Source organism: Tamandua tetradactyla, chromosome 4, assembly GCF_023851605.1.
Source record: "Tamandua tetradactyla isolate mTamTet1 chromosome 4, mTamTet1.pri, whole genome shotgun sequence".
Lineage (NCBI taxonomy): Eukaryota > Metazoa > Chordata > Mammalia > Pilosa > Myrmecophagidae > Tamandua > Tamandua tetradactyla.
This window is the reverse complement of record NC_135330.1, coordinates 195857661-195881245: the sequence shown is the minus strand read 5'-3', so window position 1 is coordinate 195881245 and position 23585 is coordinate 195857661. Positions and strand designations below refer to the sequence as shown.

At 52.2% G+C, this 23585-nt stretch overlaps 1 long non-coding RNA gene across 1 annotated transcript; it reads right to left on the bottom strand.

The window, feature by feature from the left end:
- Nucleotides 1–5486: 5486 nt before the first annotated feature.
- LOC143679635 (uncharacterized) lies at nt 5487–14035 on the bottom strand. Its single transcript, XR_013173881.1, has 3 exons — nt 13830–14035; nt 8915–8953; nt 5487–5869 (listed from the first exon to the last, which is right to left on the bottom strand). It is a non-coding gene; the product is annotated as an uncharacterized LOC143679635 (long non-coding RNA).
- Nucleotides 14036–23585: the final 9550 nt, after the last annotated feature.

The window sequence follows — 23585 nt, the reverse complement described above, 5'->3', positions numbered from 1 at the left end:
GGACTGCAACTGCACAATGGGGGTAAAGAGGTGTTTTCCTGGAATATATGAGATCCCCTAGGGTGTCTCTCAGTACTACCATGCCCTCTGATTAAAATCGATGGAAAACTGCAACAACCCAATCAGGCAGGACTACCAATGGCTCTAAAACTTTAAGAATGACGTTTTGGGTCACCCCAAAGAACCACGGCCAGCTGTAGTGCTTACTGAACTTAAAGGGCACATGGAATGGGTAGTGGAAGAAGGTAGTGAGAAATGTGAACTACGGCCAAGTGTTCAGTTACAGAAACGAGGACTATAGAGGTATGAATATTCCTTCTTTGCTTTGCAATTAGTATCTATGTATTTATACATAAAGCAAATATCTTTGTTTCCCTCTTTTTTTAATCCCCTTTATCATATGACATAAGCTGTGTTGTTCATGTTATAGTATTTAAGTTGTAAGATATCAAGTTTAAGAGTATTACTCAATGACTTGTACCCTATTCTGGAGAGATTCAATGTATTTCCAGTTGTATATGGGACTATTGAGTATTGTTAGGCAAGAAAGAAATGTGTCTGTTATTGTTTTCTGTTTAGACATTATGTATAATTTAAGGTGATGTGTTTAGATGCCAAGTTGAAAAGGGGTGGACTATCTTGGTCAGGTTCATGCATCAACTTGGCCAGGTGGTGGTACCTGGTTGTCTGGTCGGGCAAACGCTGGCCTGTCTGTTGTTATGAGGACAATCCATAGAATTAAATCATGATCACGTCAGTTGCATCCACAGCTGATTCCATTTGTATCAGCCAAGGGGAGTGTCTTCTGCAATGAGTAATGCTCAATCTAATCACTGAAAGCCTTTTAAGGAGGATTCAGAAGAGACAGGCTCTCTTCCTGCTTTGGCCGGCGAGCCTCTCCTGTGGAGTTCGTCCAGACCCTCCATCAGAATCGTCAGCTTCACAGCCTGCCCCATGGATTTTGGACTCTACATTCCCATGGTTACGTGAGACACTTTGATAAACTTTATATTAATGAATATTTCCTGTTGGTTCTCTTTCTCTGGAGAACCTTAACTAATACAACTTGGTACCAGGAGTGGTTCTTAAGAAGCAACTTTTGACCTGCTGCTGGGCCTTAGTAGAGACCGAACACTTAACCTTGGGCCACCAAGTTACCATGACACCTGAGTTTCCTATCATGAGCTGGGTGTTGTCTGACCCACCAAGCCATAAAGTTGGGCATGCACAGCAGTACTCCATCATAAATGAGGACATTTCGTGCGCTTAAATCATGACCACGTTGACTGCATCCACAGCTGATTGTATTTGCATCAGCTAAGGGGAGTGTCTTCTGCAATGAGTAACAATCTAATACCAGAAGGCTTTTAAGGAAGATTCAGAAGAAACAATCACTCTTCCTGCTTCAGCCGGCCAGCCTTTCCTGAAGGTTTGCTGAGGACCTTCACTGCCAGCTCGTGGCCTGCCCTACAGACCTTGGACTCGACATCTCCACAGTTATGTGAGACACTTTTATAAATTTTCTATTTACTGATACCTCCTGTTGATTCTCTTTCTCTAGAGAACCCTAGCTGATACAGCATGGTAGCCCGCGATGAACTCCGGGACCCGAGCTGCAACTTCTTGTTGAAATGTGCTTCGAAAATTATTGCTTTTTTCTTTATTTTCTTTGTGTATATATGTTATATTTTACAACAAAAGAAGTAAAAGAAAAAATATATATAGGCAGCTATATATTTTTATTAGATAAAATAAATTCCCGAAATAAAAAAATTTGAAAACATTTAGTAACATAGTTCATAACTACATATACGTAATAACTTTTTACTTGATATTTTGAGAATGTACACAGTTTTGATCATTAATCAAATGGAATTTAATATAGTGTTTAATATTTAGAATTTAAGAAACTCTGATATCTGTATCTATAGATTGTTCTTCTTTCTTTGCTTTCATTTTAAATTGATTTATGAAACATATTGTACAAACAGGCTTTATGATGATTACTTAAGTTTTTTTTAAATATGCCTATCGTTAGGCTAACTACGATGTACATTTTAGGTGGTTAAGATTTTCATATGTTAATTGTAAAAATATTTCTATCATTTTTACAATTTTTCCTGAAATTGGTAAAATATTTAGTAACATAGGTCATTACTATAGCAATGCAGATATTTGTAAGAACTTCCTGCTTTATATTTTGAGAACATTCACAGTTTTGACAGTTGATCAAATGTTATCTAAGTGAATGTTTGATATTTAGAATTTAAGAACTTTGTTATCTGAATTTGTAGATTTTTTTCCTTGTTGCCTTAATTTTAAATTGGTTTATGACACTACGCAAACACAGATTTTACAATGATGATATGGATACTTTATTTAAATATGCCTATGGTTAAGTTAACTAAGATATCCATTTTTGGTGGTTCCAAGTGTATTGTTTGGTTTTTTATATAAAAAATACACTTGGAAATTTATGGCTGTTTTGTATATATGTTATATTTCACAATAAAAATATATATAAATAAAATACATTCTGTCATGTTAAGTCATCCAGTTGCAGCAGCCCTAAGAAAACAGGGAAGGAAGGTTAAACATAAGGAAAAATCCTTCTAATTTTTTGGCTCAGTATGCCAAGAAATGGAATGCTCTCTGTCAGGGATTTTGGAACAGGACGGATGGGTCAGCAGGTGGACAATGCACCTGGAAACTAAAGAACGAGCTTCTTTCCCTCGGACCGTGGGTCTCGGTCCTTGGGCTGCTGTGACCTTGCTGAGATGTCCGTGGGCCTCTGTCCTTGGGCTACTGTGACCTTGCTGAGATGTCCGTGGGCCTCGGTCCTTGGGCTGCTGTGACCTTGCTGAGATGTCCGTGGGCCTCGGTCCTTGGGCTGCTGTGACCTTGCTGAGATGACCGTGGGCCTCGGTCCTTGGGCTGCTGTGACCTTGCTGAGATGTCCCAGGACTGCAGGATGAAAATCCACAGTAAAGCCACACTGGCCTGAGAACCGTGGGTGGCCTGAGTTCCCTCCCCTACGATTAATAAAATTTCTCGTCTCCCCCAGCTGGTCACGTCATGGCCTTCATTTGCCCCCACTTCTGTCCCTGACACTGCAGTGGCCTGGCAGTTCTCCAGCAGTCGGCCTTCCTGCACCTCGAGCTCGCCGCAGGGGAGAGAGCCCCAGGAGTGGCCTTGCCTCCTCCATGTGTGGTGGAACATCTTCACGTCCAAACACCTGCTCCTGGTGTTCCTGTGAACTCACATGCAATGAAAACCTTCAAAGATCCCATTAGCTAAGGTGGAGCCAAACTGAGTCAGGGAGACCCTAAATCCAATGTGACTGGAGCCCTTACAAGCAGAGGAAACGTGGACACACTAAGAGACAGACGGAGAAGGATGGCCAGTGATGGGGACAGCGAGTGAGTTGTGGACTGCTGGGAAGTCGCCGCCAGAACTCTTCAGACTTTGGAGAAAGCGTGGTCCTGCCGACACCTGGATCTTGGACTTGTTGCCTCCAACACCACGAGGCAATACGTTCCTGCAGTTTAAAGCAGACCCACCTGTTGGCGTTTGCTTAGCTACCCTGGCAGACGAAACAGCACATTTCCCAACCGCTGCGGGAAACAGGACACCTCCCACCTTCCCTGGAACACCCGACCCCTTTCACAGGCCCCAGCAGGTGAAGTAGCGTGCACAAGATTGCACAGCTGAGATGTGGAGACGCTGACAATAGGGCGGACCCATCCCACGCACATGCCACAAATGGCAAGGCCCTCATCGTATGCTCATTTCTTATCACACCTTCTTATCACACAAAAGAGTACGCCAGAAAGACCAAATTTCATCCAAGACACGTGAAAAGCAGCTGTGTCATTTTTAAAGGATGTATATACCCTAGAAAAGCCATGTTTTAATTCTAATCCCATTTTGAAAGGCAACCGTTTCCTCTAATCCCTATTCAGTCCTGTATGTTTGAAACTTTAATTAGATCATCTCCCTGGAGATGTGACTCAATCAAGAGTGGTTGTTTAGTTGGATTGGGTGGAGACATAACTTGATTAGTTTACTGGGATCCTGTAAAAGAGGAGACATTTTGGAGAAAGGAAATTCTGAGAGAGCAGAGAATGACATAGCCACAAAAAGCAGAGAGTCCACCAGCCAATGACCTTTGGAGATGAAGAAGGAAACGCCTCCTGGAGAGCTTCATGAAACAGGAAGCCAGGAGAGAAAGCTAGCAGATGACACCGTGTTTGCCACATGCCTTTCCAGATAGAGAGAAACCTGACTGTGTTTACCACATTCCTTTCCACTTGAGAGAAAAACCCTGAACTTCATTGGCCTTCTTGAACCAAAGTATCTTTCCCTGGATGCCTTAGATTGGACATTTCTATAGACTTAAAGAAATTTTAATTTCTATAAGTTTTAATTGGGACATTTTCTCTGCATTAGAACTGTAAACTTGCAGCTTATTAAATTCCCTTTTTAAAAATCCGTTCCATTTCTGGTATATTGCATTCTGGCAGCTAGCAAACTAGAACAACAGCTAAAACGAGGGCTCCACACTCACTGAGCCCTGTGGAGTCCAGATGACATGCTTGATCCCTGTGCTCAGTTCAGGAACAAACACGGTGCTGTCCATCAGAGAGTAATAAAATAGAAGGAGGGCCGTGCCTTAGGAATAACACAAGCAAAGCTTCGTGGGAGTCTGGGTGACGAAGAGATTCCCTACCCACCCTTTCCTTTCCCTTTTGAGTTAGGGCCGGACGAGCTCCTAGAGCTGCACGCACAGACACAGGAAGAAGGAAGGGAGCAGTGTAAGCAGATAAAAGGCTTTGCAGAGGAAAAGTGCCCAGGAGCCCAGACACAGTGAGGTGCTGGGAGTGGACAGACCAAGCAGGGACAGGGATGCTGGCACTTGTCAGAGCCGTTAGCAGATGAGTTTCAACTAGGCTCCAGCCCACAGCAAGCATGGTCTGTCTGTCCAGGCCACTGCCTGTCCTTTCTCCGGGCTGGCCCCTCTGCACCCTTGCCCTGACTTCCCACCTGGCTAACGCCCTGTCACACACACGAGCATCTGGTGCAACCAACAGGTCATACAGCCACCCTGCGTCTGGTCAATGGAAAGGTGGGACCCGTGTGTTTGGACACGCCTGGGCACCTTATGCAGCCGGCCTGGCCCTGCCTAGCTGAGGCTCTAATGAGGGCGCAGTTTTTGGCACCTCTGCATGAATGCGACTGGAACAGGAATTAGCTCTGAAAGCCAAGGTCAGCTGTTCTCCCCTCCCCCATTGGGTCCAGGCCCAATTTTATGCAAAGTAATTCAAATGGCATCTCACATACACACACAAAACGCACCCATGCAGTGTGACCAGCTCTTGGACGAATGAATGGTCCCCAGTTTTTCCACAGCCTGGGTGCCAGCAAGCGAAGGCCCAGCACAGGGTTAAAACACACATGAGACAATAAAGCTATTTTTATTCAAGGGATTTAAAATAACCGAATTAAAGTAAGTTAATTAAAGACACAGCGTTATCATGAGTTTAAAAATAAAATACAAACTACTTTTAAATAATGAGATTTACTCTGTGGTAGACAAATCTGCCAAATTTTGTGCATGAGCCAGGCTCTTTGCATGTGGGCAGAAATACTTTCCGAGAAGAAAGGAAACTGCAGCGCGTGTGCTGAGCGGTGCCCTGCCCTCAGTCAGCCTCCCCCCAGGGAGGAGGAGCCTGCAGGGGCAGCTCAGAGCGTCCTTGCAGCCTTGAGATGGGATCCGTCTGCCCGGCTCCCTGATGGTGACAGCCGGGCTCTTCTTCCTCATGGAGTCTCACCCAGTCGAAGGATCTCGTGCTGTTTCTGGGTTTCATTACTGCACAAAGTTGAAAAGCCTGGTGGAAATGCATCTTAGACGTCCAGGCTCGCAATGCCCATGCCCAGTTTAAACCTGCCCATTGGCAGGTGTTTGGGTGGCAGGTGTTGGGTGGCAGGTGTTTGGGGTGGCAGGTGTTGGGTGGCAGGTGCCAGGTGGCAGGTGTTTGGGTGGCAGGTGTTTTGGTCAGCAGGTTTGGGGTGGCGGATGTTGGGGTGGCAGGTGTTTTGGGGTGGCAGGTGTTTGGGGTGGCAGGTGTTGGGTGGCAGGTGTTTAGGGTGGCAGGTGTTAGGGGTGGCAGGTGTTGGGTGGCAGGTACTGGGTGGCAGGTGTTTGGGTGGCAGGTGTTTTGGTCAGCAGGTTTGGGGTGGTGGATGTTTGGTTGGCAGGTGTTTTGGGGTGGCAGGTGTTTGGGGTGGCAGGTGTTTTGGTTAGCAAGTGTTTTGGTCAGCAGGTATTTGGGGTGGCAGGTGTTGGGTGGCAGGTGTTGGGGTGGCAGGTGTTTGGGGTGACAGATGTTGGGGTGGCAGGGGTTTTGGTCAGCAGGTGTTTAGGGTGGCAGGTGTTTTGGTCAGCAGGTGTTTGGGGTGGCAGGTGTTGGGGTGGCGGATGTTGGGGTGGCAGGTGTTTTTGGTCAGCAGGTGTTTGGGGTGGCAGATGTTGGGGTGGCAGGTGTTTTGGTCGGCAGGTGTTTGGGGTGGCAGCTGTTGGGGTGGCAGGTGTTTGGGGTGGCAGGTGTTGGGGTGGCGGATGTTGGGGTGGCGGATGTTGGGGTGGCAGGTGTTTTGGTCAGCAGATGTTTGGGGTGGCGGATGTTGGGGTGGCAGGTGTTTTGGTCAGCAGATGTTTGGGGTGGCGGATGTTGGGGTGGCAGGTGTTTTGGTCAGCAGGTGTTTGGGGTGGCGGATGTTGGGGTGGCAGGTGTTTTGGTCAGCAGGTGTTTGGGGTGGCGGATGTTGGGGTGGCAGGTGTTTTTGGTCAGCAGGTGTTTGGGGTGGCAGGTGTTGGGGTGGCAGGTGTTTTTGGTCAGCAGGTGTTTGGGGTGGCAGGTGTTGGGGTGGCAGGTGTTGGGTGGCAGGTGTTGGGTGGCAGGTGTTGGGTGGCAGGTGTTGGGTGGCAGGTGTTTGGGGTGACAGATGTTTGGGTGGCAGGGGTTTTGGTCAGCAGGTTTGGGGTGGTGGATGTTTGGTTGGCAGGTGTTTTGGGGTGGCAGGTGTTTGGGGTGGCAGGTGTTTTGGTTAGCAAGTGTTTTGGTCAGCAGGTATTTGGGGTGGCAGGTGTTGGGTGGCAGGTGTTGGGGTGGCAGGTGTTTGGGGTGACAGATGTTGGGGTGGCAGGGGTTTTGGTCAGCAGGTGTTTAGGGTGGCAGGTGTTTTGGTCAGCAGGTGTTTGGGGTGGCAGGTGTTGGGGTGGCGGATGTTGGGGTGGCAGGTGTTTTTGGTCAGCAGGTGTTTGGGGTGGCAGGTGTTGGGGTGGCGGATGTTGGGGTGGCAGGTGTTTTTGGTCAGCAGGTGTTTGGGGTGGCAGATGTTGGGGTGGCAGGTGTTTTGGTCGGCAGGTGTTTGGGGTGGCAGCTGTTGGGGTGGCAGGTGTTTGGGGTGGCAGGTGTTGGGTGGCAGGTGTTTGGGGTGGCAGGTGTTGGGGTGGCGGATGTTGGGGTGGCAGGTGTTTTGGTCAGCAGATGTTTGGGGTGGCGGATGTTGGGGTGGCAGGTGTTTTGGTCAGCAGATGTTTGGGGTGGCGGATGTTGGGGTGGCAGGTGTTTTGGTCAGCAGGTGTTTGGGGTGGCGGATGTTGGGGTGGCAGGTGTTTGGTCAGCAGGTGTTTGGGGTAGTGGGTGTTGGGTGGTAGGTGTTGGGGTGGCAGGTGTTTGGGGTGGCAGGTGTTGGGTGGCAGGTGTTGGGGTGGCAGGTGTTTGGGGTGGCGGATGTTGGGTGGCAGGTGTTGGGTGGCAGGTGTTTGGGGTGACAGATGTTGGGGTGGCGGGGGTTTTGGTCAGCAGGGGTTTTGGTCAGCAGGTCTTTAGGGTGGCAGGTGTTTTGGTCAGCAGGTGTTTGGGGTGGCGGATGTTGGGTGGCAGGTGCTGGGTGGCAGGTGTTGGGGTGGCAGGTGTTTGGGGTGGTGGGTGTTGGGTGGCAGGTGTTGGGGTGGCAGGTGTTTGGTCAGCAGGTGTTTGGGGTAGTGGGTGTTGGGTGGCAGGTGTTGGGGTGGCAGGTGTTTGGGGTGGCGGATGTTGGGGTGGCAGGTGTTTTGGTCAGCAGGTGTTTGGGGTGGCAGGTGTTGGGGTGGCAGGTGTTTGGGGTGGCAGGTGTTGGGGTGGCGGATGTTGGGGTGGCAGGTGTTTTGGTCAGCAGATGTTTGGGGTGGCGGATGTTGGGGTGGCAGGTGTTTTGGTCAGCAGGTGTTTGGGGTGGCGGATGTTGGGTGGCAGGTGCTGGGTGGCAGGTGTTTTGGTCAGCAGGTGTTTGGGGTGGTGGGTGTTGGGTGGCAGGTGTTGGGGTGGCAGGTGTTTGGGGTGGCGGGTGTTGGGGTGGCAGGTGTTTGGGGTGGCAGGTGTTGGGGTGGCGGATGTTGGGGTGGCAGGTGTTTTGGTCAGCAGGTGTTTGGGGTGGCAGATGTTGGGGTGGCAGGTGTTTTGGTCGGCAGGTGTTTGGGGTGGCAGGTGTTGGGGTGGCAGGTGTTTGGGGTGGCAGGTGTTGGGTGGCAGGTGTTTTGGTCAGCATGTGTTTTGGTCAGCAGGTGTTTGGGGTGGTGGATGTTGGGGTGGCAGGTGTTTTGGTCAGCAGGTGTTTGGGGTGGCGGATGTTGGGTGGCAGATGTTGGGTGGCAGGTGTTGGGGTGGCAGGTGTTTGGGGTGGCGGATGCTGGGTGGCAGGTGTTGGGTGGCAGGTGTTGGGGTGGCGGATGTTGGGTGGCAGGTGCTGGGTGGCAGGTGTTGGGTGGCAGGTGCTGGGTAGCAGGTGTTGGGGTGGCTGGGTATCACCTGCTGGCTTCACCGTTCCCTGGTGAGCAGTGGGCCATGAGCAACACGACCAGGGAACTCACCTTTGCTCCGGTTCTCTTCTCGTTCTTCTGTGCCATGTTCTGTGGAAAATGGATCCATAATGATAAAAATTACTAATAAAGCCCCTCCCACACCATATATTTAAGAGACTACAGAACAAAAGCAATTTGAAGGCAGCCTTTACTGACTTTCACGATGAATGAGAAATAGAGGATCTGGGTCCCTGGTAACTTTGGAAAAGCACGTAAGGTAAAGCAGATGCCAAATAGCTCATAGGGAAAATGTGGCCAGCTGCATGCATTACAACCTCTGGAGCACGGAATTACCCACTCAAGGAGAGGATGCTTTAAAAAGTTGGGCGAGCAAGGCCAGATTTCTCCTCTTTGCCACTTCTACCCTGTCCAAAAAGCCATTGGATTTTGGGGTGAGACACATTTCATGGGATATTTTAATATGCAAACTTCTCATCTGCACTCCAGGGTAGGGTAAAATCTGATCAAATGCATTGACTCTTCATTAAGGATGGCCTCCAAATACTCTTCATTAGGGTCACACCAAGTTGTTCCTTCTACAGAAAGAAAAAAAATGTACTTATATCATCTAAATGAGAACCTGGAAGTGGCTATAAGGCATCCATATACAGCCTCACAACAGAAATAAGATCACTTGCATATAAGTATGTATGGTTACACTTCTGTCAATGCGTGTCTTCTTATCCTCATAAACATTATGAAATATATACAGGAAAGATTATCTCATACATAAAATTTGACTCATTTTTAAGATGCTGAGGGTCTGAGAAGACCACATTCAGCAGGGCAAACAGAAGACCTTGAAACATATTTGCTTTGTTGCCAGATAACTCCTGCCTACTTAGAATGTACAAATCTACATTGGAGCAGTGGGATAAAATACTCCAACAGAAATCCCGAAGGGAAGCGAGAAACTGTTGACTCTAATTAGCCTGGCAATTCCTTGCACGGTCGGGGACCACCAGCGACGCCGCGTGTATTCCAAACACACACCGCCTTTCTTCAGACCTGGGACTCCAGCAGATACACACCGAGGTCAAAGTTTAAATTCTCAACTGCCGTCAACAGCCCCACAGCGACTCTTGCACCCTGGCTGAGCACTATACGCTCTGGGGCTCGTCAGTGAACAGTCCTATCCCAGCTTCTGGGAGCTTAAGCAGAATTTGCAGGGCTGGGGAAAGTTGGTAAAACCTACTTTATAGGTGGCGCAAACAACAAAGGAAACATTAAGAAGTAAAAAAAGAGGAAATTTAATTATATGCATTTTTTTTTTTTTTTGCATGGGCAGGCACCAGGAACCAAATGGGGGTTTCCAACATGGCAGGTTCAGAGCTCTGCCACTGAGCCAACATGGCCTGCCCTACAGGTGTAATTTTTTTCAATCACGTTAGATAGGAACTCCCACATGTGTCTTCCAGAACAGCCTCTTCCAGACCCCCAAGGCCAGAGGCTGGAGCCCTGGGCTACCTGGGCTGGGGCCCAGCTACCTTTTGGCCAGAGCTGGACTCTTTTCCACATGAGGCCACATGAAGAGCAGGCTTGAGCAGAAAATAATTTCTTTTACATGCTTATTTGTAACCAGCCTATTCAGGGCAAGGGATTTGAAAACAAGTGAACATTTTCAGACAGTCTCCACTTCAGCCTGCTAGGTTCAGCCATGGCTGGTGTGATTGCCACCGGTTCTCGGGCTGGACCCAGGGTCCCAGCAGGAAGGAAGGAGGGTGTTGGGAGAAAATTCCTCCAGAGTAGATCCCTACCCAGAGATCTAGGCCTCAGCTTCCAGGCCGTGGAGGGGCTGGGGAGGGGCTGGGGAGTTCTCGTGGGGGCAGAGGGCAGATACAGCCCTCAGAGACTGTGAGTAGAATTCCAGGAGGCTGGGTCCTGCAGGGGCTGGGGGGGGTGGAGGCACTGTCCACCCACAGGCTAAGGAGACTTGAGGACATGATAAAAGATGACCCAGAATTTGTTCCCTAAAAAGAGGATACAAATGGAGCCACCGTGGCTCAGCAGGCAGAGTTCTCGCCTGCCATGCCGGAGACCCGGGTTCGATTCCCAGTGCCTGCCCATGAGAAAAAAAAAAGAAAAGAAAAGGAAGAAAGAGGATACAAACGTATTTACGTCTATCAATTCAGGCTGAACTGATGACAAAAATTTCATATTTTATCCCATTAGAGAAATCCCTTGGCTTCTTGGTCAGATTCCGACGGGCAAATCGGGACCAGTAATGTTCCCTGATTCTGCGTTAGAATGAGGGGTGCGCCTGGAGGACCCGGGGCTTCAGGAGGCGCCTGCGGGCTCTGATCTGGCAGCGCTTTCGCCCCGCTGGCAGTCTTCGCTGTGGGTGCCGGGGCGCTCGAAAAGCCAGAGAGCTCTGCCGCGGGTGCCAGCAGCTCAGCCGGAGCCTTTGCACAGCAGGAAACTTGAACACCGGTCCCCTGCCTACGGCGGAGCAAATGAAGGAAGGGGAACACTGCAAAGAGCATCGGTTGTTTTTATGGTCTCCACCGAGGCAGGTAACGACTAGAATATATGTCTATAGAGAAGAAAAAGAGTTTAGGGAGTTCTCATTTTGTGATATGTTCAAAAATTTTTTTAAAAAAGCGAAAGCCTCAGCATTCGTCTCCACTGAAAACCGAAAACGACGTCAGGAGAGAGGACCTCGCTGGGAAGCGGCGTCAAGGCCGCGCCACCGTCTCCATGGAGACGCGGGCGGGGACCGGCGCGCACCCCGCGGGGGAGCCTTGGACATGGCAGCGGCGGCGCGGAGAGCGGCTCGGTCGGAAGCTCCAACAGGGCGGCCCCTGCGCGAGCCGGCTGCCGAGAGCGTGGCCTGGGGGCGCAGCCCCGCCGTGGGCGCCCCGCGATTCTGGGGAAATATCGGGGTCCGAGCCCGGGCGCCAGGGCTGGGAAGGCGCGGGCAGGGCGGGGCAGAGCGGGTCGGGGTCCTCGCGACGCTTGGGCGGGGCGTTTCCAGAAGCATCGGGCTGGAGGAAGGGGCGCTCCCCAGGCCGCCCCTCTGACAGGCTGCGGGGTTCATGTCACCTCAGCATGGATCCCAAGAGCCAGAGGAGGGAGTGCAAAGAAAGCAGGCGCTCCCTGCCCCGGTGCCACCTGCTGAATTACCTGGAAAATGACCCCAGGCCATCTGTAGGGCCGGGTCTAGCCTGGACCCCAGAGTCTCCCCAGGGGATGCTCCCTGCTCTCTGCCCGTCTCCCAGTGTTTCCTGCCCAGGCCTCCCCGGTGCAGAGGGGAGCTGCTCTCAGACATGGGCCACTCTGGAGCCCAGGGCCTGTCAGGCCCCGTCGCCCGCCCCCGCCGGGCAGTCTGCCTGCTGTCCCCTGGGCTCTCCCTGCTGCCCGGGCAACGCCCAGGCACCTCCCGGCGTCCCTGTTTCCACCGCACTGCCCGGTCTGCCAGCTGCGGTGGGGGCGTCAGGAGGCGAGAGAAGCACCTCCCAGGCCAGCCCTGGTCTCACTGTCAGCGAGAGCGCTGAGTCTGGTCTGGGGGCTGGGGTGGGGGGTTCACCAGCTGAGAAGCTCCACGGACGTCCACAGACCAAAACGCCTCCGAATGACCCTTCCTTCCTTCCCTCGAGGGAAGAAGTGAGGCCAAGCTACCTGGTCTTTCCACCTCCCTCCTAGTGAACACCCTTGCCAGCGGGAGCCTCCAGCCATTACAGCAAATAAGAAATAAAGGTCTGAGCAAAACCCAGAGTCCGCTCCTCTGAACTATTTATTCTGCTGTCGCGACAAGCGGTTAATTGGATGGGCTCCTCTGGCAGACATTCCCTACTAAAATTCACAGCTTTCTGCCAAAGCAGCATATGCATGGCTATATTTTCCATGTTGTCACTGACGTGGGCGCTGAGCAGTTGCATGTGGGAAAGGGGAGTCTGAGCGGCAGGAGCAGTGTGGGTACGTGCAGGGGTCCTGGGCACCTTGGAGAGCAGGGCCTGCCCCCCACCCCTGGTCGCTTCCACCAGCCCCTACCCACGTTCTTTCCTTACTGCTGCGTGGACTCTGCAGGGGTCAAGTTTATGGGGGATGTCAGGTCTCAGTCAGTCGCAGCTTCCCTTCAGCCCGGGAAGAACTGGGGCTGTTCGGAGGTGGCCTCGCTGGGCCCCACTGCCCTCAAGGTGCCCACAGGTCTCTGCCTCCCGGGCCCCAGGTGGGGCTGTGCTTGGCACTGGGCAATATGGGGTCTCTGGACACAGGGCTGGGTCCCAGGCCACCAAGGAAGGGCAAGGGCAGGCTGGGGTCAGCAGTTGTTCTGCATTTCCAGTGACTGAGAATTAAAAAAAAAAAAAAGGTGGCAGCATGAAAGACTTAAGTTAGAAATTAAATTTAAAAACATCCTCCAAGATCTGGTAGCCCTTGTTGAGGGAGTCTGTATAATCTCTCTCTCTAGAAATCCTTTTAAATGACTCAGAGACCTGGAACCCGATGGGAAAGCAGCTCTTCCACTCCATATCCCAGTTACAAGCAGGATGGGTGCTTTGGGCCTGGGACATATTCGATTTGATGCACGAAGTGTTTCACATAAACATCTTGCTTTCCTGCTTTCCTTGTCGCGGTGACAACCCCGGCTCTCCTCCCCTCCTGGCAGCAGGGCCAGGTCACCTGCTTCCTTGGCCAGGCCTGCCTCCCCAGCTGGCCTCCATCTCTGGCCAGCCTGGTGACTTACAACCCCCTGGCCTCCCACGTTTCAGTTAGTGACCTCGGATGACAGCAGTAATGTCAGCCTTTCAGGCACACGCCCTTCCACTTAGCCAAATTCTGAGCTATGCCAAACTGTCAGACAGCATCAGAGCGGGGGCACAACGCAGAGTTGCTTTTTGCATGGAGGGATCTGAGCCACACGCTCCCATTTGTTCTCCATGAAAACATGGCAAAAGAAAGTCGTTTTATTTTTTTCTTTGCCTACCTTTTGTTGAAATCAGAAGCAGGATTCACCGGAGGTGGAAATAAAACTTGGTTTTCAGAATCGCCAACTTGCCTGGGCTGCGTCGTGGGTTGATGCTGACCTAATAAAAACGCCTGAGCAGGCTGGAGCCGACAGATCGAGCCCAGGGCTCTGTTGACTCTGGCGCTAATCACCACTGTGTTTACAGGAAAGTGCCCTCATCTGCTTCCAGCAGCTCCAGCCGCTCAGCCATGTAAGAGTTGTCTTCAAAGTCAATTGCCTGTCATTTTGCTGACTTATGTTCAGCAACTGCAAGGACCCCTCGAGGTATTTGTAGCTAGTTTGATGATTCTCGGCTTATAAAGTGGCAGTGGGCAGAGCATTTCTGCTCAAATTCCCATCAAGGCTGAATTTAAATCCCAGGTCTGACTGCTCATGTTTGCAACATGAGTGCTTTAGATAAGCAGAAACCAACATACCCTAAATACAGAGGGAAATGCAGCTGCAGCTCTTCAAAGGGTGCTTGAACACAAATCTTTCAAGCCCTGGCTAGGAAAGTGATTCTAACAGTCTCTAAAATAGTGCTCACATTTGCTCTTCCCCCTGAACTATTGACGGTGGGGGCAAGACGGGGACTATCAGACAAGATTGGAGAGCCCAGGAAGCGTATTCTCCATACCTCCTGCCTGATTCTTAAATTTCAACCAGCAGAAGCTAATTTCTTTGGAAAAATTTGCCCTCCAATAGAGGTCTTCTTTTAAAAATGAAAATATTATGAGGAAGAGTGACTTGTTAAATTACTGATCCATTAGTTCCTGGTTTAGCTTCGACTTGAATGAAACACAGCCTCTGTTCCATGTCAAGTCTCTCGCAACCCTCTCTGCCCTCCCCAACCCCCATGGAACATGCTGGAAGGTGAATGCTCGCTGGGGCTGGTGTTGGAAGATTAGACAGCAGGTTCTTTCTGAGACTCGCCCCAGGCACTAGCCCAGCCACTAAGGGGTAAAATGGAGGCGTCTTTTAGGCTCTCCCTTTCCTGCACTTGGAAGTTGAATGTGAACGATTTAGGGAATGCCCACAGCTTACATTTTCTGTGTCTCTGATTTTCTTGTTCACTCAGTGTCTCGGACAGGCTGATGGAGGCGTCAGAGGTCTGCTCCAGCCCCTTCAGGCCAAGAAGCTGACATCGGGTGACCCCCCCCCACCGCTGCCCCCAGAGTCAGGGGAGACAGAGGAGCCTCACGAACCCAGACGGGGGAGGCAGGCTCACCCAAACCCAGGCGGACTCCAAACACGTTCCAGCGACTCAGCTTCCCTCATCTCTGCACAGCTCGGCTTAGAGAAATTGCATGTTTCTTCCTTCTGGAAAGAAGCTGCCCAGATGCCCCATCGCCAGAACTTCCTTAGTTTCCTCTGCTGAGTCTCTCCACCTTCCCCTCGCCCGCCCTCGTCAGCACAGCTACCTGCCTTTCAGCCACCGAGCACTTGCTTTTCTGCTGCTTGGCCCCTGGATCCCAGCCTTTCCATCCCTCAGCAGCCGACTGGGACCTCTGGACCTTTACTGTGTGCTGTTATGCTGCTGTGGGGCTGGGGTGGGGGGCAGTACTCCTGAGTGCTCCCAAACGCCCCTGAGTGCCCCCAAACGCTCCCAAATGCTCCTAAACGCTCCTGAGTGCTCCCAAATGCTCCCAAGAACTCCCAAATGCTCCTGAGTGCTCCCAAATGCTCCTGAGTGCCCCCAAACGCTCCCAAATGCTCCCAACCACCCTTGAGTGCCCCCAAACGCTCCCAAGTGCTCCTAAATGCTGAGTGCTCTCAAACGCTCCCAAGAGCTCCCAAATGCTCCTGAGTGCTCCCAAATGCTCCTGAGTGCTCCCAAACACTCCTGAGTGCTCCCAAATGCTCCTGCATGCTCTTGAGCTCTGCGGGCAGGGCGGGGCAGGGCAGGGCTGGCGGGGGTCACTGGCCTTTACTGCACAACTGGGCTGCACTCACAGGCCAAGCAGAGTAAGACTCGCTATGGGGCTGGGGGCAGGACGAGTCTTAGAGATGGTGGTGACAGGGGACAGATGTCTGGGGACCGTCAGGCACTTTCTGAGCTGCCCCAGCCCCGAGCCAACCTCTGCATCCCCCTAACAAAGGCAGCTCGATCCCAAGGCTGGTGTGGTGTCCTTGAAAAGAACAACCAGAACCCTCTGCCCTCTGCGTTTACATTTTCAACCGACCATTGGGCCCCGAATCACCCATAAAAACAAGCGCCCAAGAGAATAAAGGCAATCCCTGCAAGCGCTGTGAGCTTGCCGGACAGGACGGTAATGGCCTCGTCCTTCTAATGGTTTTGGTCGCTGCAGGATGTTAGCTATTGGGAGGGTCTGCTCCAAGGGGGCAGCGGGGAGGGCAGGGCCATCTGCTGAGCGGGAGGAGGGGAAGGAGCCTTTGAAGAGACACAGTCCGCCTATTGGGATGTCAAATAACCCCATGGTGTCAGAAACCGGGCATCGAGAGCTTGAATTTTAGTGTCTGAATTATTCGCTTAGCTCAAACCCCAAATGCGATGGTCTCCGACTGGAGTAGAGCCCAGGAATTGCTTGTTTCCACCCCTCATGCTTTCTGTAAAGAAATTATCTGAGGTCTGAATGGAATGTGTTCCAAAATGCTTCAATATTCACATCATGGGCAGATCCCACGGAAATCAAACCAAATGTTTATTACAGACAGGTCAGCCCAAGACCCAACTGGGGAGTCCACGTGGGGTTGCCAAACCCAGCCCTGGCCCCCTCCGGCCCCCACCCAGGACACACGCCCCCACCTCCCACCCCTCGCCCAGCCTTCTCTAGACCTCCCTCATTTCCTTCCTCACCCTGGCATCCCCTTCCAAGCCTGACAGGGACTGAAGAAACTGATCTCTTCCCAAGAACCATAAACTATCAGGAACCGAGTGCGGGAAAGCTGGGGGCCCTGTTAACCTCGTCCCCAAATGGGATAAGCCTCAGCTGTGGGTGAACCCCAACCCCAAGTCTTACCCTAACCTTAACCCTAACGCTATTTCTGCTCTCTGACTCCTCCTCTCCCAACCAGTCCCGGGCTCAACAAGGCAACAGCTGTTCCCTTATTTATAGGTCTTTGTGTCTGGGAATTTCATACCCCAATTCAGAGGGAAGGGAGCTGCTAAAGGCATCCTGTCAATACCCGAAATCAAACATTCTTCCAGGATCAGACCGAGAGGCGAATGTTGGACACTGTCGCCCTTTTGCTTTATTTGCAAATTTTGGAGTATTTGTTATCCTGCCTTAAAATTTTAGGTCTCGAGCAAGCCGTCCTGACAAGGTTAAATCGCCCTGTTCCTCTGCTTTCACCTCTCTAATGTGTATGCAGCCGTGCCGCGGTCCCGTCCCCACCTGCCTCCTGCACTGGTGCCTTGAGGACACGGCCACTGTCAGCTTTTTACATTGCACCCCAGCTCGTCCGTGGGGCTTGCCGGACTGAGCCGGTGGATGGAGGCTGGGGGGGGCGGGTGCCCCAATAGCAGGAAACAGCCCACACCGCAGCTCCTTCACGACTGGTGGCCATTATTATTTTCCCCCTTTATTTCTCTTTGCTTAATTGCACCCTCTCTCATCTGACTGCTTGGCTGGAAATTCCGCTCTAGGCGGACTCAGCGCAAAGTCAAAGGGTCTCGGGGGGCTGACTCAGCCCGCGGTGCCCGCTGAGGCCTAAACGCGCTGATCAAATTCCAGGAAATGATGTGTGGAGCGCTGGCCGCTTCCTCGTTTATGCAGATGCTTTCTGGTTTGTCCACCTGCTCTTGGCCTCGTGTTTCTTCCCCATCTCCCCAGAGCGTGGGGTGCCCGGCCAGCCTGGAGCTGAGAGAACACCTGTTAGGACGTTTCTAATCAATCACGGCCCAGCCCACTGACCAGACGTCGCTGGTCCTGCTTCTCTTTTTCCTTTGCTTGTTCTTTCCCACGTTCCAATTCCTGAAGGGTGGAGGGTCCAGAGCTCAGCCTCAGCTCTCTCCTCTCCAGAGCTCCTCTCCTAGTTCTCTCCTCCTAAGCTGCCTGGCAGCTCCCAAGTGTCCATCTGCCCTGCAGCCTTCCCCCATGACCACCACAAAGACATTTTATGGTGGGCAGTCTGGAAGGTGACCCCCGATTGCCTCTGCTTTGTGGAACTCGTCCCTGTGTGCAGTCCTCTCCCCCTGGGTGTGAGCTGGGCCCAGTGACACGTCTCCGACAGTGGGAACATGGCAAAAGTGACAGAAGGCCACTTCTGAGATAGGTGACCAAACACTGTGCTTCCTTCTTGGCGGCCCTCTCTGCTGCCTCGGCAGCTCATTTTGATGGAAGCCAGCAAGCACGTGAAGAGGCCACACGGCAAGGAACTGAGGGCAGCTGCTGACCAACAGCCAGTGGGAACTGGGGCCTCAGCCCATTGGCCAGGGGGAAACTGGGGGCCTCAGTCTATTGGCCAGTGGGGAACTAGGGGTCTCAATCCTTTGGCTGGAGGGAATTGGGGTCTCAGTTCACCCACCAGTGGGGAGCCGAATCCTGCCAATAGCCACCTGGGTACCCTGAGAAGTGGGTCCCCCCCAGGAGAACCTTCCAACAAGGCCAGGCTCTTAACCTCAACCTGGTGAGGGTACCTCAGCCGAGCACCCAGCTCAGCGACGCCCAGATGCCTGGGCTGTAGAATCTGAGATCATCAGTGTTTGTTGTTTTAAGCCACTGAGTTTTGGGGTCATTTGTTATAGAATAACTAATAACTAATGCCCACAGTTAACTGCCCACTCCACTTGGGTGTCCTAAAGCCACCTCAAATTTAACACTGCTAAACCCAGTCTGCACGTTTGCTGCTAAAGGGAGCGAGAACAGGACATCGCAACACTAGAGAAGGAAAAGCACGGCGGGGCCATCCTGTGCAGATGAGAGCTGAGGAGGGCCTGGTGCACAGGGGACCCGTTCGAGAACACACCCAGAGAAAGGATGTGTCCAGGAGAGTTGGCCACGAGATGTCCAGGCAAGCACCAAAGCCAGGGGAGAGGTTTCTAGTCAACACTGTGGACAACACAGAGGAACCTCTTGTCTACAATCCTGTGGAGTTGTGCAGATTGGTCGAAGCAGTTTGCTTTGGGACATCTAAGCTGACCTCTCTGACGGATGCACAGGCAGCGGAGCTGAGAAAGAAAGGGCATTACCCATGTGGCAAAAGGCTACAAAAAACAGTCAAAACTAAATACCGTATGCACGTCATATGAACATTGTTTAAAACCACCCTAAACTCGGCCACGCAGTTTAACATTTTTTAAGACAACAATCGAACTGAGTGTTAACTGCTGAGGGATATCAGCAGCTTCATGTTACGTGAGCAATTTGGGAACTCCATTCCAGGTTTCCCTCGATAAAAATGGCAAGAGTTGAACTTATCCCCAACACACCTCCATCGATGGATTCCAGGCATCGATCAGAGAGAGCCCCAAATCTGAAGACTTACAGGCAGACGACTTCTGGATAATTTGTTTCGTAGTACCTTGTATTGGGATTATGTGTGAACTAAAGTGTGTCTTTCACATAGGTTATCTAGTATGAATGTCACGGTAATCTCTGACTAAAAGGGAAAACACCGTACTGCCATTTTATATCAGAAAAGTTAGCAGCCTGCCGGAGGTCACAAGCCCGTCCGTTCTAGAATTCCTAACTGAATGGACTAGAACCTGACCTCAAAGCCAGTGTCGCTGGTGCCTTTGCCAGCTTGGGCTTGACCTACCCACCCCTGGGTCTGGACAGAGCAGGCAGCCCCCACGACCATGTCTGTTGGAATCAAGACCCTCTGCAGAGAAACTTTCCCTGGAGAGGAGGAAGCTCTGTGGTCAGAGGGAAGCGTGCTCTTGGGCACAGCCGGGTGATGGGCTCCAGGCCTGTCTCCAGCCAGTCTTATGGCCTGAAAGACACGTGCACACAGGGGTTCCCGGGGCCCTGCAGTGCGACACCCCTGAGCAGAGCAGGGGCGCCCGGACCCCAGTGTGCACTGCAGCATTGTTCACAGCTACCAAGAGATGGAGCAAACCAGCCTCCATCCACAGACAAACCAGCCTCCATCCACAAACCAGCCTCCATCCACAGACGAACATCCTCCATCCACAAACCAGCCTCCATCCACAGGCAAAGCGTGGACCGTCGTGCGACGGGATATTGGGCAGCTACGGGAAGAAATGAAGTCCTGGCGCACGTGACGACAGGGATGGGCCTTGAGGACGTCATGCTGAGTGGAACGAGCCAGACTAAAAGACCACACTTTATATGACTCCACTTACACGCAATATCCAGAATAAGCTAATTCGTAGAGACAGGATGTAGATTTGGGGTTGCCGGGGCTGGGGGTCAGGTGGGGAATGCGGAGTTATTGCCTAATGGATGCAGATTTCTGTTTGGGGGGATGAAAAAGCTTTGGTGATTCATGGCGGTGATAGTAGCACTTGGAATGTAATTAGCCATGGCATTGCAGACTTAAAGACGGTCAAATGGGAAACGTGGGGGCCTCGGAGGAATCAACCCATGGTGCTGAGTTTGGGGTCCAGGCGGGCAGAACCCCCAGGGCAGTGGAGGAGGGCTCGGCGAGAGGGGAGGTTCTCCGGGGTTTGCAGAAACCAGGAAGGACTCTCGACACCCCGACTGTGTGAGCGGAGGGCTGAGGCAGCCCTGCTTCAAAGCCAGCCAGGCCCTGCCGGCGGCTGTAAGGTTTCCCCAGAAAACGGGGGCCCATCCACTGCCCTTCTGGCTGCACCGTGATTTTACGCGTTTTGCCTGCTAACTCTTTGGGGGGTGGGAAGGCCCCTCGCCGACTGTGGGGTACAGTCCCCGTTCACGCGATGCACCCCACCTGTCCCGGCCAGCCCACCTCCGTACTGACCACTCAGTTCAGCCTGCCCTATGGGTGCCTGTGACACCAAAGCGGGGCTTGTCTAAAGGGCTGCTCTGCAGGGTGCTGCCTGGCGGCCTCGGCACATCCACCACAAGGTCACCGACTCTGACCACAGCTCCGCGGGGCCTGGGCAACCAGAGAGGAGCTGCCGGATGGAGCCCGCCCAGGATGTGCCCTGTGGGCTCCGGCCATGCCCAGGGAAGAGGCAGGTGAGGCCGTCCGCGATGCTGTCCATGATGACAGGCAGGGCAGCAGACCACGCGGTCCCCCTGCCGCCAGGCTAACCGCTCTTAGGTGACAGCCCCGGGCTTCGGGGGTCAGCCCTTTGTAGTACCAGATCATGCCCCAAGTGGAAGCAGGCAGCGCCCACTCAGGAAGGCCCAGATACCAGCGTCTGGGTTACCCACGGGGGTCACCAGTGACGCCCCTGGGACGGGGATGCGGGTGGTCAAACCAGCTAGCGCAGGGCAGGCCGGCCAGGCCGAGAGAAGACACCCAGGCTCACTGTGCAGAGAAAAGTGGACAGAGCCAGCGGGCAGCGAGCCCCAAATTCCCCCGTCCGTAACAAGGCTGAGAGAAATCAGGGGTGCCAGCTCCTGGGAACGCTTCAGCAAATGACTGGAGGGCTAACGTGTGCTTCAGCAGTAATTTTTCCAAAAACACCTTGCTGAACTTCTTAGATTTTGGCCACCCCGGCGAGGCCCTGAGTGGTGGCATGTAAAAGCACAGGTTTGGGAAATGGACGGTCCTGGCTCTGTATCTCAAGCTGTGTAACTTGGGCCGGCGCCCCAGCAGCCTTGAGACTCGGGCTCTCGGTGGCTGGATAGCCCTCGTTATGGGGTTGTGAGGGGATAAGTAAGGCAAACTGAGAACTTCCAGCCCCTCCACTTCCTGGCATTGAGAGCGCTCAGCTCGATACATCTCAGCGTTGTGATTCTGACTGCACAGCTATGTGACGATACTGTGAACTTCTGATTGTCCAATTCAGATGGTTATATGGTGTGTGAATATATGCTATATCTCAATAAAATCGCATACAAATATATTAAAGCAGTTATCATATTTGAGCACCTGCTATGACTATGAAAAATGTTTGAGCCAACACCCAGCCAATCCCTTGCTGATGGAAAGTTAATAGCGCACCCAATGCCACCTCGTCTGAGGCTCTAAGATCCGCTAGCCAGGCCCCTCTGAGCAGCCCTGGCTTCCGAAAACCTTCTTTCTGGGCTGGCCAGAGCAGACCATGTCCCCCCCAGCCTCTGTGGCCACAAGAAGCCGCCCGTGAAGTGCCCCAAATCTGCTTCTGGAGACACGGGCCACACCTCCCCAGATGAGAGGTGCTGAGCCCAATTTTAATGTTCTCTTTTTTTTCTGTACGCTGTATGACGGGGTCACATTTCATTCTTTTTCCCTGTGAGTATCCCATTATTGCAGCTCCATTTATAGAATTTTGTTTGTTTTTCTTCCTTTTGTTTGCTTGTTTGTTTGTTTTGGGGACGTGTGTGGGCTAGGAATCGAACCCGGGTCTCCCACACGGCAGGCGGGAATTCTACAACTGAACTACCCTTGCACCCCCAGTGTTTTCAGTTTTCACTAGACCTTTATTGAATTCTCGCAGGATATGACTCTCAATCCTTAAAGGACAGCTGACGCTCATCTTTCTGTCTAAGGAAATTCCTTTCCTCCTCATATTTTAGATGCTACGAGAGTTCTTGGCTGGTGGAAGAAGCATGGGGAATAGAGAAGCAGAGGTAAAGGTGAGAACCCAAATGCAACTAAGGCTTTTATATTTATAGGGTTGTCTTCAACAGGACTTTGAAGTAGACCAGTGACTTATCGCCAAAAAAATGAAAAAGCATCTGGAACAGTGAGCCATGAGCAGCGGCTGCCGGTCCTTTGCGTGGTGCTTATTTCCTTCGCTATGCTTTGGCCCAGAATCCAAAAACTGGCTTTAGGAATCAATGAGACCCGCTCCAGTTCTGTATGGGCCTGAAATGGTTACGATCAGATGCTACAAGCCAAAGCTGGGCTACAGACGTGAGGATTCTGCACTCCGGGAGGGGTGCCGGGAGGCTGCCCACAGGGAGACCACCTGGATGACTTTGCTGAGAAATAATACTTCCTTTCGGCTAACGGTGCAGGCCCTGGGGCCAGGGTACAAGTCCCAGTCCTGGCTCTGCCACTCACTAGCCAAGTGACCGGGGCAAGTTCCTTACCCTCTGTTCTTGGGACTCGCTTTCTTCATCTGTAAAGTGGGTCACTATAGATTTATGAGTTAAATATGAAGACTTGGCTCATCGTAAGCATTATCAGTGTTATCGTTTTGCTATCACAGTTATTATCCTCCACTCAACCAGGCTTAAAGAAAACAGACTATCTGTTAAAAAAAACAGCAGGGTCTTTGATGGAATCTAGAGATGGGACCATGGAAATGCACAAACGGACACTGAAACCTTAGCTCCAGTGACTCCAAGAAGCTCTCATGATCTTTTGTCTCTTTCTCCATGTGTTGTTCTGAGTTATAAAAGCAGAGGCTGTTTCCCTCTCGTGCTCCGGCTCCCTGTCCACCCTGAGGGAGCACTGCGGCTGGGCCAGCACCAAGGTGGGGAGGCTGGAGAGTGTCCCAAGCCATCGCGGGGGCTCGAAGCCACTGTTCAGAAAAGTGGCACCTGCCACTGCTGCCCCCACGTCCTCGGCCAGCTCAGGTCAGCGGCCACATGGAGCTCAAGTGGGATGGTGGAACCTCCTGCCAGGATGGCGTGGCACCTGGCAGGCCACAAGGCCAACCTGCTGCCTGGGTCACTGGAGAAGAGGCGCCTCTCAGCCAGACCCCGGGGTCAGCGGGCTGGAGAGGGCAAC